The sequence below is a fragment of the Sapajus apella genome, unplaced genomic scaffold, assembly GCF_009761245.1.
Source record: "Sapajus apella isolate SASKATOON/1434 unplaced genomic scaffold, GSC_monkey_1.0 scaffold5, whole genome shotgun sequence".
NCBI classification, from domain to species: Eukaryota; Metazoa; Chordata; class Mammalia; order Primates; family Cebidae; genus Sapajus; species Sapajus apella.
In genome coordinates, this window is record NW_022436945.1 from 13,416 (window position 1) to 26,308 (window position 12,893).

The 12,893-nt window shown below is 43.1% G+C and overlaps 1 pseudogene; it reads right to left on the reverse strand.

Moving 5' to 3' along the window:
- Positions 1–2,905: 2,905 nt before the first annotated feature.
- On the reverse strand, positions 2,906–4,888 carry LOC116545758 (annotated as a pseudogene).
- Between the last annotated feature and the right edge of the window lie 8,005 nt (positions 4,889–12,893).

The following is a 12,893-nucleotide window of genomic DNA, read 5'->3' on the forward strand; positions in this document are numbered from 1 at the left end:
CTTGATCATGTTCTTCTTTGGAAGTCTTAATCCCATAGCCCTGTCTCTTAAAAGTCCTACTTAGAAAAGTTAACCTGAATGCCGGGAGTGGTGTAGAATGTATTAAATTTGACTGGATCAGTAATATTGCATGCCCAGGCCTGTTTGTTAGTGCTCACAAAAGCCAATAATTATGAAGTCCTGAATCCTCAGTGTAATCAAGATCATAGTCTATGTTCCAACTGACAGTATTTTATACCGATGGAAATAATTGTTTCCTGTATATGTAGTGCATAGAACGGCTGTTCTTCCTTATGATTTTGATAAATCAGACAGTTGGATGAGCTATCTGAGCACAGTGGGTCTGTAGTGTTTGAACCCGATGAAGAGTGCTCTGAACCCAAATGCCTGGAAGTCCTATTCCCCTCTCCTTACACTTTGGGCCTATGGAGGAAGGGAATGTTTGAATGATTAATGCAAATAAGTTCTGTTCCTTTGTCTTGATTTTAGCCTTTGTACTTTCCTCTGATCCTCAGGAAATCTACCTGCACTCTTCAGCTCTATTCTAGAATTTATCCTACATTTTTTTTTAACAGTATTTGGCTGAATACTTTTATGACTTCATGTTGCTTTGTTTGCTTAATGCTTGCTCCTCTGTTTGAGGATATCAACTCAATATGTCAACTTTTTGATCTTATTTTTATAATTAAAGTTTTCTTAAAATGTTTGTGCCCTTTGAATTACTGGTATCTTTATCCCATGGTCCTGGTACTGGCTATAAAGCTGGTCTGTATATATTGTTGAGGAGGCCCTTTCAGAAAATGTTTGTTTGTCATTGAGGTGGCATTCACCAGGATGGAGGGTTTATAACCTACATCTTTGTTTCCTACAAAGCTGTAATGTTTCAGGTGCAGCTTCTGAAATTTCCCTAGCAAAATCTGAAAGGCAGAAGGTTGGGGCTGAATATCCCCTGTAGTTTATATCTGGAGGCCTTGGCACCAATAAAAACATGACTGTGGCCCAGGTGAGGGAAAGTTTTCATCATGGGCAACATTGTGCTGAATTCTGGTACTTTCCCAGTTCCACAGTGTCATACTGCTGCAGTTAACTGACCCTTAGCTGAGAACTGGAGCCAGTGGTGTTTTCTGGGAGGGAGAGATGGCTACTGGTCTTCCAGCCCTAAGATTGGGTCACTTTTCTCCGACAAAGTAATTAACATGCAGAGCTGATAACCTCCAAGATAGTGGAACAGATGTGATGCAAACAGAACAATAATATGAAGTCATAACACAGATGACATGATGAATTTAGTCCATTTGTGAACTGAGACAAGTACCCTTGGTCAGCAAGAGGGAGTAGCATGCATGAGACTATTCATCTCTTACACTGACGAACTTCTCTGTGAATCTCAGGGAGTTCCATGGCCAGCTGGGAAGTCTGAGGACCAGACATCTTAATTCCTCGGGCCAAAAAGCTGGTTCAAGCTGTATACTTACTAAGTCATCTTGGTCTTCAGGGTTGAGTCCAAGTGATTCCAGAGTGGTCTCTGTTGATTACTCTTACTAAAGAGGTGAGGTCAGTTCAGTCTTGACAGTTTTTGAGACTGATAAAATGTTGCTAATCATTTCTGTGGGAACAGATTTCTGAATTTGTGCTTGCTTGCTGCTTTGGATATATTGTATATTCCAGATATTTGTTCCTTCCTTAGAAAACAAAACTATTATAAGCCTGTTTGATTCAGGCTGTACTTGAATGATTGGTGGTAAAATATGCTGAGACATGATTATGACAGCCTAGCGCTAAAGACTACAAGTAAGGGGCTTCTAGTTGAATTTTTTTATTATCTTTGCTGGCATCTCATTAGCCATTCAATGCTGGGGGCAGGTTCAACTACTTTCCCTTCCAGTTTTCATCTCTTCCTTAGATTTGTTTCTTGCTTTTTGATCCTAGTGCTAGTGACATTGAGATGTGTTAGAAATGGAACAACTTAGTCTTTTCTTGGTATGAGGTGGAGAAAGTATTATAGTAGGAAAAAAACAGGGAGGTTGTGGCTGCCTGGGTTATTCCCTGAAAGCTTTCAGTATAAAACAAGTCTGTCTTCGGTCTAAAGCTGGTGATGCCATGCGGACTTGAGTCCCTTCAGCATGGTAGAAGAACAAGCTCATTCCCAGTTTCTATGCTTCATCAATAATCCACATCCCTAGAAGGATCTTCTGAAACACTCATGGTCAGAGGTGGGTGCTGTTCAATACTGGCTCATTGGAGGTCTCAGATAGTGAGAAAAATCCAAGTTTAGAAGATACTCATTAAGCTGTCACTTAAAGATAGAAAATATCAGAGACAGGGGCCTTATTGCCCAAAACACACATTCCTGAATATCCACATTAAGCAGGAGTCTGTGGGAACAGATCTGGGTTAGGGTCTGAGAGAAGATAGCGTTTCCTCCAGGCACAGGGCATCTGAGGGATCCATTGCTTAGGGAGCACGGGTGTGTTGGAAGCAGTGAGATCTCACCTTGTTTCAGATCATTCCGTGGATCCGTTGATGGGACCTTAGAGTTTAAACTGTATACGTTACTTGCCATGACATTGGGTATTAGTCCCCAACTAGAGACATTTAAGTTTCCTGTGTGGTTCATGCACTAAAAAGAACGTAGAGGAATAGAACAGCCTCTGGGTACTCCACTATCTCACACTACCACTTGATTATCTAAGGAGCACTTCACTGGAGGATTTATTTTTTAAGAAGTAGCTCTACTTGATTTTACCAAAATCACCAACAAAAACAATAAAAAGCAAAATTTAAAAACACAGTTTTAATTGTGAGCTAAAATTTTTGTCTTTCTTGGTGAATTCCATTTTAAAAAGTGAAATCTCTAATCACCAATAGGCAGGTAATCCACTTTTAAGTCTTTCGCTGCCAGCATTGCAGTCACGGGGTGCATGCTTGCTTTGTGCTCCTGGTAGGTTCAGACAGCTAGATTGCGGGATTTGTCAAAAGGCAGCAAGATCCTTGAATAAGGGCCAGGTAAACATCATTCTTCCTTGTTCAGTTGCCATCTTTAGTGCCAAAGGAATTGTGTCTTCCCACTTGGATTGAATGCAGAGCTGCAGCCATCTGAATCGTATTTCAGAATTGTTAATGACATTGAAATAGTATATCTCTTGCATCTGCTTTATGTGCCCCAGTGGAAGAGGTGACCTCTGGAGCATCTGTGCTAAAAACTCATTCAACAGATAAGAAATCTTTCAGGTCTGTGGCATTGAATGAATTTAAATCTTCTTTAGCAGTAATCCGTCTTTGACTTAAGGTAATACAAGCATTTGTCAGTCATACCATAATCGGAGAAGGCAGTCCCAGAGAGCAGAGCCAGGCATTCCAATCAGCTTGATGGAGAACATCAACCTTACCTTTAAAATGAGAATACAGGAAATCCTTCCAGTCATCAGTAGTTATGCTCTAATAAGAGAATTTCTCAACATAAGCTTTTAAGAATCCTAGGAAAAACTCTGGTTCTCCAAGCAGTTTTCTAAGGTAAAGTAAAGCAAAGCCTTTCTCACAGGGGACTGAAGAATAAGCTACAACAGAGTCCATGTCTCTCAGATTAACCATAGGTTTGGTAAAAGTATGCGTCTCCCCAAATATATTTACAAAATTGTGTAGTTCTCTCCATCCTCCCAGAGCATTAAAATGTCTGAACTTTGCACCAAACAATCCTCCAAAATGGAGGCATTCCAAGTACACAGTGTGTCCCTCATTTAACAAAAAGGGAGCTCAAGTTTTGTTGGTCACTAGATGCCCTGTACAGCTACGAAATATTTCATGTGCCATGACATTGGAGAGCGACTTGTCGCCTGCCAATAGAGTAGGGGTTTTACAAAAGCAAGGCAAGGATTCTTTATGCATCCATAGGGGAAAATAGTGGCAGGACCAATTGGTCATACTGTCTACATACCTATGGTTCTCACAGATTTTCTGCAATTTTAAGTATAGATTCAGTCTCAGAAAACTTGTAAGCAGACTTTTCCACCTGCTCTTTCCCAGACCACACCAAAGTTCTTGGGCCTATTTGCCAGCTTTCTAAAACTCCAACAACTAAAGCAATCAGGCAGAGTATCAGAAGATATTGGATGATTTGATTTTCCTGCTTAAGTCTTCTGGGTCAGGTGCTTCTTCATCATGAATGGCACTCATAAGTGCTACTAGTTCTTTAGGGACAGACACCTCTGCAGTACAGGTTAATTTCTCAGTGTCCTGACAAGGAAGGATTGCTCTGTAGTGGATGACCTGGCACTGGCTAAAGAGAGATGGGTATTTGTTCCCAGAAGTCTGCTCAGGAGTGAGCACCACTGAAGAGCAGAAGATTTTTGAGAGGTCTCAAAATGTCTATAATGACGTCTTGATTTTTGCTCAAAGCGATAGGAAGAGATTTCCATTGGCGATCCCTTGTAAGGTTCTCCAAGAATATGTGACGGATTGTCCATTGATCACTACTATTTCTATTGTAAGGTCCTTTGTATCCCAAAACAGGCTGTACAGATGGTCCTCCTGAGACTGGACCATGAGCGTGGCACTCCTGGTCAGTGTCCGGCAAGTGAAGTTGATACTGCAGTACAGGTGCAGGTCATTGGTCTGGCACACGGAAGCCAGAGAGGCCAATGAACAGGTATTCACTACCTTGGGCATGGCTCTGGGGGATCATGCCACACAGCAACCTACACCCCGATGTTCAACTACCAGACTCCTCAATTTCACTGGAAGTTGAACCACTCATGCAAGGACCAGTTAACACTACTGATAAATCACGTTTCTTTTTGTGGATTTACGTTTCTTTCCTCGCTTCTTTTTTTTTTACCCTACCTGCTAATTATCATTGAAGGTTCTTGGTAACATAACTACAGCCTTGAAAGTGCCCTCCACTGATAGGATATGGAGAATTTTAAACTTTTATGGTTCATGGTTTGCTGCTGCAGCTTTGAATTCTTTGCAGGTGAGCTGTGTTGATTAGAGTGATCTGGGGGAGTGACTGAGATGGGATGTCGGCTTATGTTGGCCACTCCCCCTTCCCCTTCCCCATTTTGGATGAATATCATAACAGTGAGAGAATTAGTTTTTGCAGAAGAGTATTTTTGAAGAAATAGATTTCCTTCTTCATATGAAGCCAATAATATACGAAGGTAGGAATGAGGGTTATGTGCTTCCTACCCCAAAATCAGAAATGTGTGGTTTCCTTCCAAGTTGGATGTCCTGGTTCATTGGCTTGAGTTGCTCTATCTGCCCTGGGCAGGCTGATCCCAGGAGTAGAAGGGTGGTGGTACCTGGCCTGAGGAGGGGATGCCAACTTCTGAAAAATACACATTCCTTTGATCTTACAGGAACTGAAGTCCTCAGGATTCATCTGGAATAAAGTGATCTCTGTGCTAGCTCCCAATTAGTTGGGTACATCAGTGTTCTTTCTGTTCTGAGGTATGGCAGTATTAGCTTGAGTGACAGCTAAACTTTAGGGTCTTGTTCCTTGGTTCTGCTGTGTGTGACTGGTCAACTTGATATTGAAACACTTAGAATGAAAAATGAGTACTGTTGTTCCTTTATATGTGGGGTTTATTTTCAGGAGCCCCTGCAGATGCTCAAATTCCTGATACAAAGTAGCTTAGTGTTTGCATACTATAACCTACCCATAATCCCGTGTCCTTTAAGTCATCTCTAGAGTGCTTGTGACACTGATTGCAATGTACATGTGACACAAATGGTTGTTACACTGTATTTATGGAATAGAGACAGTCTGAAGTGTTTACATGTCCTGTAGATAGGCAGGCATCCTAGCCCAAAGTACATAGTATACATCAGTAGTGGTGTAATACCATTTTCTTTCAACATCCAGCTGCTTTTCTGGAGTTACCTGAGAATGTGTTTACACTCCCCAAAACCCTGGTTCTTCTCTCCAAGTAACCTTTTCATGATGATGCTTGCTGTATGGTATCTGCAGTGCTCAGATTAAGGTGACAAGATGTGTGTTACTGTACAAAAGCAATGAGACATCAGCCTAGATTGACCTTCCTAAAAGGACACTACAATAATCACCTATGTCAGAAGACCCAGCTTGGGGTTGCGGATGTCGATGCTGTGGTTGGAGATTTCATATTTCCTAATGTGAAGATATGGGGAGGAGGAGGGCTGAGCATCTTCAAGCATGGACTGTGAGGCTTCACAAATGCTGAGACTGTAGTTAGAATTGTGGTTACGGGAAGCTGTTTATCTTCTTGCAGCATCACAGAAATCTTTCCATGTTTGTAAGCACATCACTCCTCAGATGACAGAGGTTTCCTTACATTGAAGGATGGTGCTCAATAGTCATATCCTTTAATGCCTGTTGAAAACATTGTAAATATCAATATACTTTGCAATGCTCCAGATAGAGAGTGCAAGTGTGGTCTTGAATGCACAGGTTGGAACCTGAAATCAAATAGTAAGAGGTAAATGTTGATGTGTTTTCAAATCTGTGATTGGATATGTATAAAGAGGAGGTGAGAATGGCTAAGTTTAGACTAGGTTCGTCTTGTTCATGTCTTTGAGGTGAAGTTCATTAAAGTTCATGTGTAAGGAGGAACTGGTAGCGGTGTCCAGGGAGTGAGTGAGACTTTCTATGTTCCTGCATTGAAATTTAACTCACTGTATTCTAGGGGGCTTCTAATACTCTCTACCTCCTCTTTGTGTGTTTCCTAAGGGTAAGGATGGAGCTTCTGATCCATGTGTGACCAGATCAATTCCACCTACTGTGAGTGCTGCCTTCAATTTATAAAATCCTGTGTTAACAAGGACTTTACTACTCTATTGGGCGTATCTAAAGTCTTGGGTCTTCCTTGGTAAATTAATTGGTACGTGCAGACCTATCTTGGGGTCCTGCCTGTGCTCTGAAGGATACCCCTCAGCCTTTGAGTTTCAACAGCCCCAGTCCTGTGTTTCTAAGTCTACCAGGTACGAAATACCATCAGGGATGACCACTGACCTGGGCCATAAATGCTGGGAGGAGGACACTGCCTGCCCCTCCTCCATAGTTCCTTGCTGATGGTTGGCCTGTGGTACTGGGCACTACCCACATATCTGCTGAGACACAGTGAATTTCTCTAGCTTGTCCCCTCATGTGGCATACTGGTCATTGTGGGCTGTTTTTACAGGTGTGCTCTCAGTGAGTTTGATTCCTTAGTCCGTGTTTAGGTGGTTTTCACACTGCAGGAGTTGTCTTGGGGACTGCCTTGAGGACTTAGCCATCATCATGAGTAAGGCTATTTCTGACCCTATCCTGAACTTTCCTTCAAACGAGAATATGTTTCAATGTAAGGCAGTGTTCTGCAGGAATTTCAAAATGGCTTCTTTAATTGTATTTTATAGTCAGGATGGGGGGCCGCAGGCATGGTGCTGTCCTCAGCAGCTATGTTGAATGGGGTGATCCTGGGGGACGTCACTGAACTTCCCAGCTTCTGCATCTGCCCACACATGGCACAAGAAAGAATTCCAAGGCTCCTAAGGTTTTTAAACATCAGGAATGGCACAGGATTTGTCCTTTTGCAGCAGGGCTGTTCATGTTCTATAAGTGAAGATTCTTCCTTCCATTATCTTGTAGTGGCCCCTACCTTCTCCTTCAGTCCTGTGCAGTCTAGTGAATGCTGTCCTGGGAAGTGACATCTTCTCCTTCAGAACAGCCAGAACTAAATGAGACATAAGAGAAATGTTTGACATGGTCCTGCTGCCTCCATTGCCATAAATCCTTGGTTAAGGTGATTCTGGAAACGGATGGGACAACATGGGGGATTTCGAAGCTACTTAGCTTTTGCTTTGCCGGCAAGTCTAGATGGGTTTCCTGTGATCCTCATTCTGCCACCCACTCATGACCACAGCCTGGAACTTCCTTCAATGTGTCTGCCTGATACTCTTGCACCTTATATGTTGTAAGAGGTCTTTCCCTGAGTATTCAAGGTAGCCCAAGTGAGGCTCTCAGCCCCAGACACTGTGGTAGAGGCTTCAGCTCCGATTTCTTTAGACACATGCACGGAATATTTTCACATGGGCAGTGTTTATTTTGAGCCTTGTTTCTCAGACTACTGATGTCAGTATTGAGCCTACATTCACACACCTGACTTGTGTTCTCTGGGTCTTCAAAGAGCTACCATGAAATTACCTCCTTGGTGGTGTCTTCAAGATATATAGATTCAGTATTTAACGTGGTAGAACCTTTAGGTGACAGCTTCTAAAAAACCTGTTTCTCGCCCCTCCGTTGGTTATGGTTGCTCAGAGAATGAGGATGTTGCAGATTTTGCTCCTTAGTTCAGCTAAAACTAGGTTGTTGGTACATGAGCAGGAAAATTTAGGCATGCAGAAACATTGAAGGGTGAGTAGGGCAAGATTTTACGGAGTGAAAAAGGGGGAAAAATTCAGCAAAGAGAGATGGAGTCCTGTTAACAGCTCCCCGCCCTCTGGCCCCCCTCACTGGTGATCAGGATGCTACATGGGAACTGAAAAGGCTGGGCTCCTCCCTCTGTCCATGGCTCCACCCCGTTCCCCTAGTGTCCATGTGGGCAGGCTCCTCATCTGCACAAGAGCATCTGATGTAAACACTTGGGGGGCAGGTCAGATTTGCCAGGGACCCCTTTGTGTCTGCCTAAGCATTTGGCTGTCTCAAAGACACATGGGTGTCTGAACCACAAATAAAGAGCAAGGAGGTGACCCTGAGTCCAAATGCCTGAGGGCTTGACGACCCTTTATACTGCTCTGAGAGACCTTTGGGAACAGGGTGTTTGAGGGAATGACATGTTAACTTCTGTCCCCGTTGCTTACCTTGCTTTTTTCTTCAATTACAGAGGCAGGAAGAATGCCTGGGATTAGTAAAGCAGTGGTTTTTATCATTCATGATAGAGGCATCTCTCTCCCTGAACACTCTGGCTTGACGATTCTCTGGCCCAGGCAGCTGCAATTCTGACTCTGTGGCTCTTGTTTCTATTATGACAGCCTTCAGTCTCACAAGATGAGAGCTCTCACACTGTCTAATTTGTGCCTCTGCTGTTGGGTGGGGAACTTGTATCCAGATAAAACTGTTGATCTTATCCAACATACTAAGGAGATTTTGACAGAAGCAAGTATTCTCTTCTTAATATAAAGTTATACCAATAAGATGAATGTAATCTGTCTATTCAATATCCTGTCTACTCAATAAGCAGAGGTAATATATGTTGGGATCTCATCAGGGCCAGGTGAGGCCTGGGGCTAAAAGGCTGATGGAGCCTCCTAAGGGGTCCTGATGAGTTTCCCTGCCTCTGATGCACATCTCTGCAGTGACAGGTGCTTCCTCCTGTTTCATCCTGAACATTCTCCTTCCTTCAAGCTGCTTCATCTCTGCAGGATAATTCCACAGCCTTGAGCCAGGAAACTCCTCAGGAGCCCAATTCCAGGGCCTGGGTCCACTTTGAAGACACCTTGTCGTGGTTGCCTATACTGTGAGGCCTGTACCCAGCCAGCCCACCGGCCTTCAGTTCCATCAGGACTGGAAGTATCTGTACACGGGGCTGAAAACCTACCTTATTTATGACTGGACAGTGAACATGTGCTGTGATAGCTGTGGTAGGGCTGGTTTGTGACCCTAATTGATGTGCCTAAGCTCTGCATACAGGGCCTTATAAGGTTGAGCATCACTAATGGACTGGAGCTTTCTATTTCTACCTCAAAGACCCCAGACAGATTGGAAAGTACTCCTCCCTGATGTCTGAGAACTGTTCACTATGCAACCTACACTCACATGGAGCTCTGCCTTGATTCTTTCTCTTCCCCTGGACAGTTAAATAAACTCTGCAGAGTCAGCTTACCCTGGACTTATCAGGTAGCTGCTTGTGGTGACTGAAATCTGCTCTGGCAGTTTCCCAAGCCCGTGGTAGGTACACAGCTCCTTGGAAACTCACCCAGAGGAGGTGAAGGACTAAACACCGAGCACATGGTGCTGATGAATAGCAGCAATGTTGGGCTCCACGGTGAAACAGGAGCTTCCTAGGATGGAGAATTTGAGGAAGCACTGGGTTGTCTAAGTCAATCCCCTTAGTTGATGGGGAAGAGCATCATTTTGGAAAATGTTTCTGTTTGAAATAATTGAATCAGCAGCACATCTTAATCAGACTGTCACCTCCATTTACCCCTCCCTGTCCTACTTTTTCACTTGGATCACTTTTCTGAGAGTGGTCTCCCTGGACAACTCAGGAGGATGATATTTTATATTGATGGAAACAGATTATTTTCAAACTACAAAACAAAGGGAACTGTTTAATTATGTACTGCCATTTCTTATAATGATTTGGATAATGGGGACAGTTTCATGGGATGTCTGGGCAAGGCCAGATCCATATATGTTCAAACTCCATGTCTGAGGCATGGAGGATGCCATGAACCCAAATGTCTGAATGTCCTTACCTGTACTTCAGTGGAGCAGGACGAGGAGCTTGTTCCAATGATCAAAGCAAATACATTCTCTTCTCTTGTCCTCATTTTCGCCTTTAGATTCTCTGGTCATCAAAAGATCTCCCTGTGATCTTCAGCCATCTTCTTTATTAATTTCATGTATTATGTACTAGTATTTTTTGGCAAAGTACTTTTGTCTTACCTTATTAGCCTAATGTCTTCCACCATAACTTTAAGGACATGAACTCTATATACTTCAATCTCTTTATTTAAATTAATGCTTTTCATTGAGTAAGGTTTTGTTAAAGATACTAAATGACTAGTTTTTGTCCTTGGGGTTATTGCTGTGGCTATAAAACATGTCCTTTTGTATAGAGGAAGAGGCTCTGTCAGGAAATGTATCTATTCTTTACTTGGAGGGGATGTTTACTACCAGGATTGAAGGTCATAATGTATATCTGTATTTCCTCCCAAGCTCTCATCTCCAGTGCTGCTCCTGAAAATTTTCCACAGAAAGGTTAGAGTTGGAAGTATGTTTTAGCTTATCTCTGAATTCCTTTAGCACGAATACAAATTGTTGCAGTCAGTTGCCGGATGGTCGTTATGGGCTGTTTAGTGCCTTCTCCCCTGGGTGTCTAAGGCATCTCTAGAAGGCCTGGAGTGAAATTCTGAAACCTTCATATTCACACGGTGCCACCCTGCTACCGTGCACTGCTGCTTAGTTCAACACTAAGCCAGTAGCACTTTCTGGGTGGAAGAGCCAGCTGCTGATCACGTCTTCCAGCCATTAGCCTAGATCTGTGTGTTTTTCTTCGAAGGTTTTACTATTGGCATCAGGTCGGAGGTTGTAGGAGATTGCAATAAAAGGAAACTAAACAACTTCAAGGCTTCTCAAAGTGAATTTCTTAGCCACACTATAGCTCACAAATGGACTGACTGAAAGAAGCATGAGAAGGCGCAGAAGCCCTCATCTTCACACTGAGAAGACAGCTTGTGAAACACAGGGAGCCCCATGGCCAGTCGGTCAGTCAGGAAGTTGGGATGTGAGCATCTCACTGCGGGAGTAAAGCTGATAATTCACGGTGTGTACTTAGAGTCCTCATGGTCCTCAGGGGTGAGCTCATATGACTCCAGGGTGCTGGTACTTCCTAGGAAAATGATTCAAGTCTTTTTATATTGATCTTTGCTGGTATCTCATTAGTCATGCAACAAATGGGGCATGTTTACCTTCCTTCACTTTGGGTTTTTAATCTTCATTACTTGCCTCAATCCTTGTTCCTGTTACTGGTGAATGGTGGTCTTGATGCTGGGACAAAATGAGGATGAAACTTTGTTCTCTTCTAATATAGGGTGAATAAAATCTTACAGTAACAATGAACAGAAAGGTTGTAGCCATCCCATCTTGCTCTCTGAGCTCTTTATTTGAATAGAAGATCCCGTCTAAAACTGGGACTGGGTCTTGGGTCCATTCAGCAGCAAAGTAGATGTTCAAGGAGCTCATTTCCAGTCTCTACACATCAATAAACCACCTCCCCAGTAGGATCTCTTGACACACTTGGGGGCTGGTGAGTGTTGTTCAATACCTGGCTAAAGAGGACTCTCGGTTACCGTGGAACTTCTAAAACTGGGACATTCTAAAGCTGGGAAGACCCAGGAGTAGAAGACAGTTGAGATTGTATGTCACTTAAAGATGAAAAACATAAAAGAGCCAGTATGAATCCTTGCTCCCAAAACACATATTAATAAAGGTCCCTATTAGAGAGAAGTTCATTGTGGGACCAGATCTGGGGTAGTCTGAGCGGACATAGCTGGTTTCCCTGTTCCCTTCAGGAACACAGCATGTGAGGGTGCTGAGCCCTGATTAGATGATATAAGTTGGAAACAGTAAGATCTCACCATGTTTTGAACCATCCCATGGTCTCCTAGATAGAGCCTTAGAGTTTAAACACTACGTTACCTGGCATTTCAAATGGGCTGCTGGTCCTCAACTTGTTAGAACTCTTAAGCCTCCAGTATAATTCATGCATTAAGGAGGCGGCCGAGCATGGTGGCTCCCACCTGTCATCCCAGTACTTTAGGAGGCCAAGGTTGGGTGAATTACCTGAGGTCAGGAGTTCAAGGCCAGCCTGACCAACATGGTAAAACCCTGTCTGTACTAAATATGAAAAAAAATTAGCTGGCCATGTTGGCAGTCACCTGTAAGCCCTGCTGCTTAGGAGGCTGAGGCAGGAGAATCACTTGAACCGAGGAGGAGGAGATTGCATCACTGAACTCCAGCCTGGGCTACAAAAGTGAAACTGTCTCAAATAATAATAAAGAGTATAGTTGAATGTAATACCCCCTCATCCAATGGCAAGTTAGCATTAACCATAAATGTCATTTTGCCTTGTGTGAGTGTAGCTGTTTTCCTTACCTGTTTTACCCTACCTGCTAACTAGCTTTGAAGGTATCCTTGGTGACATTACTACAATCTTAAA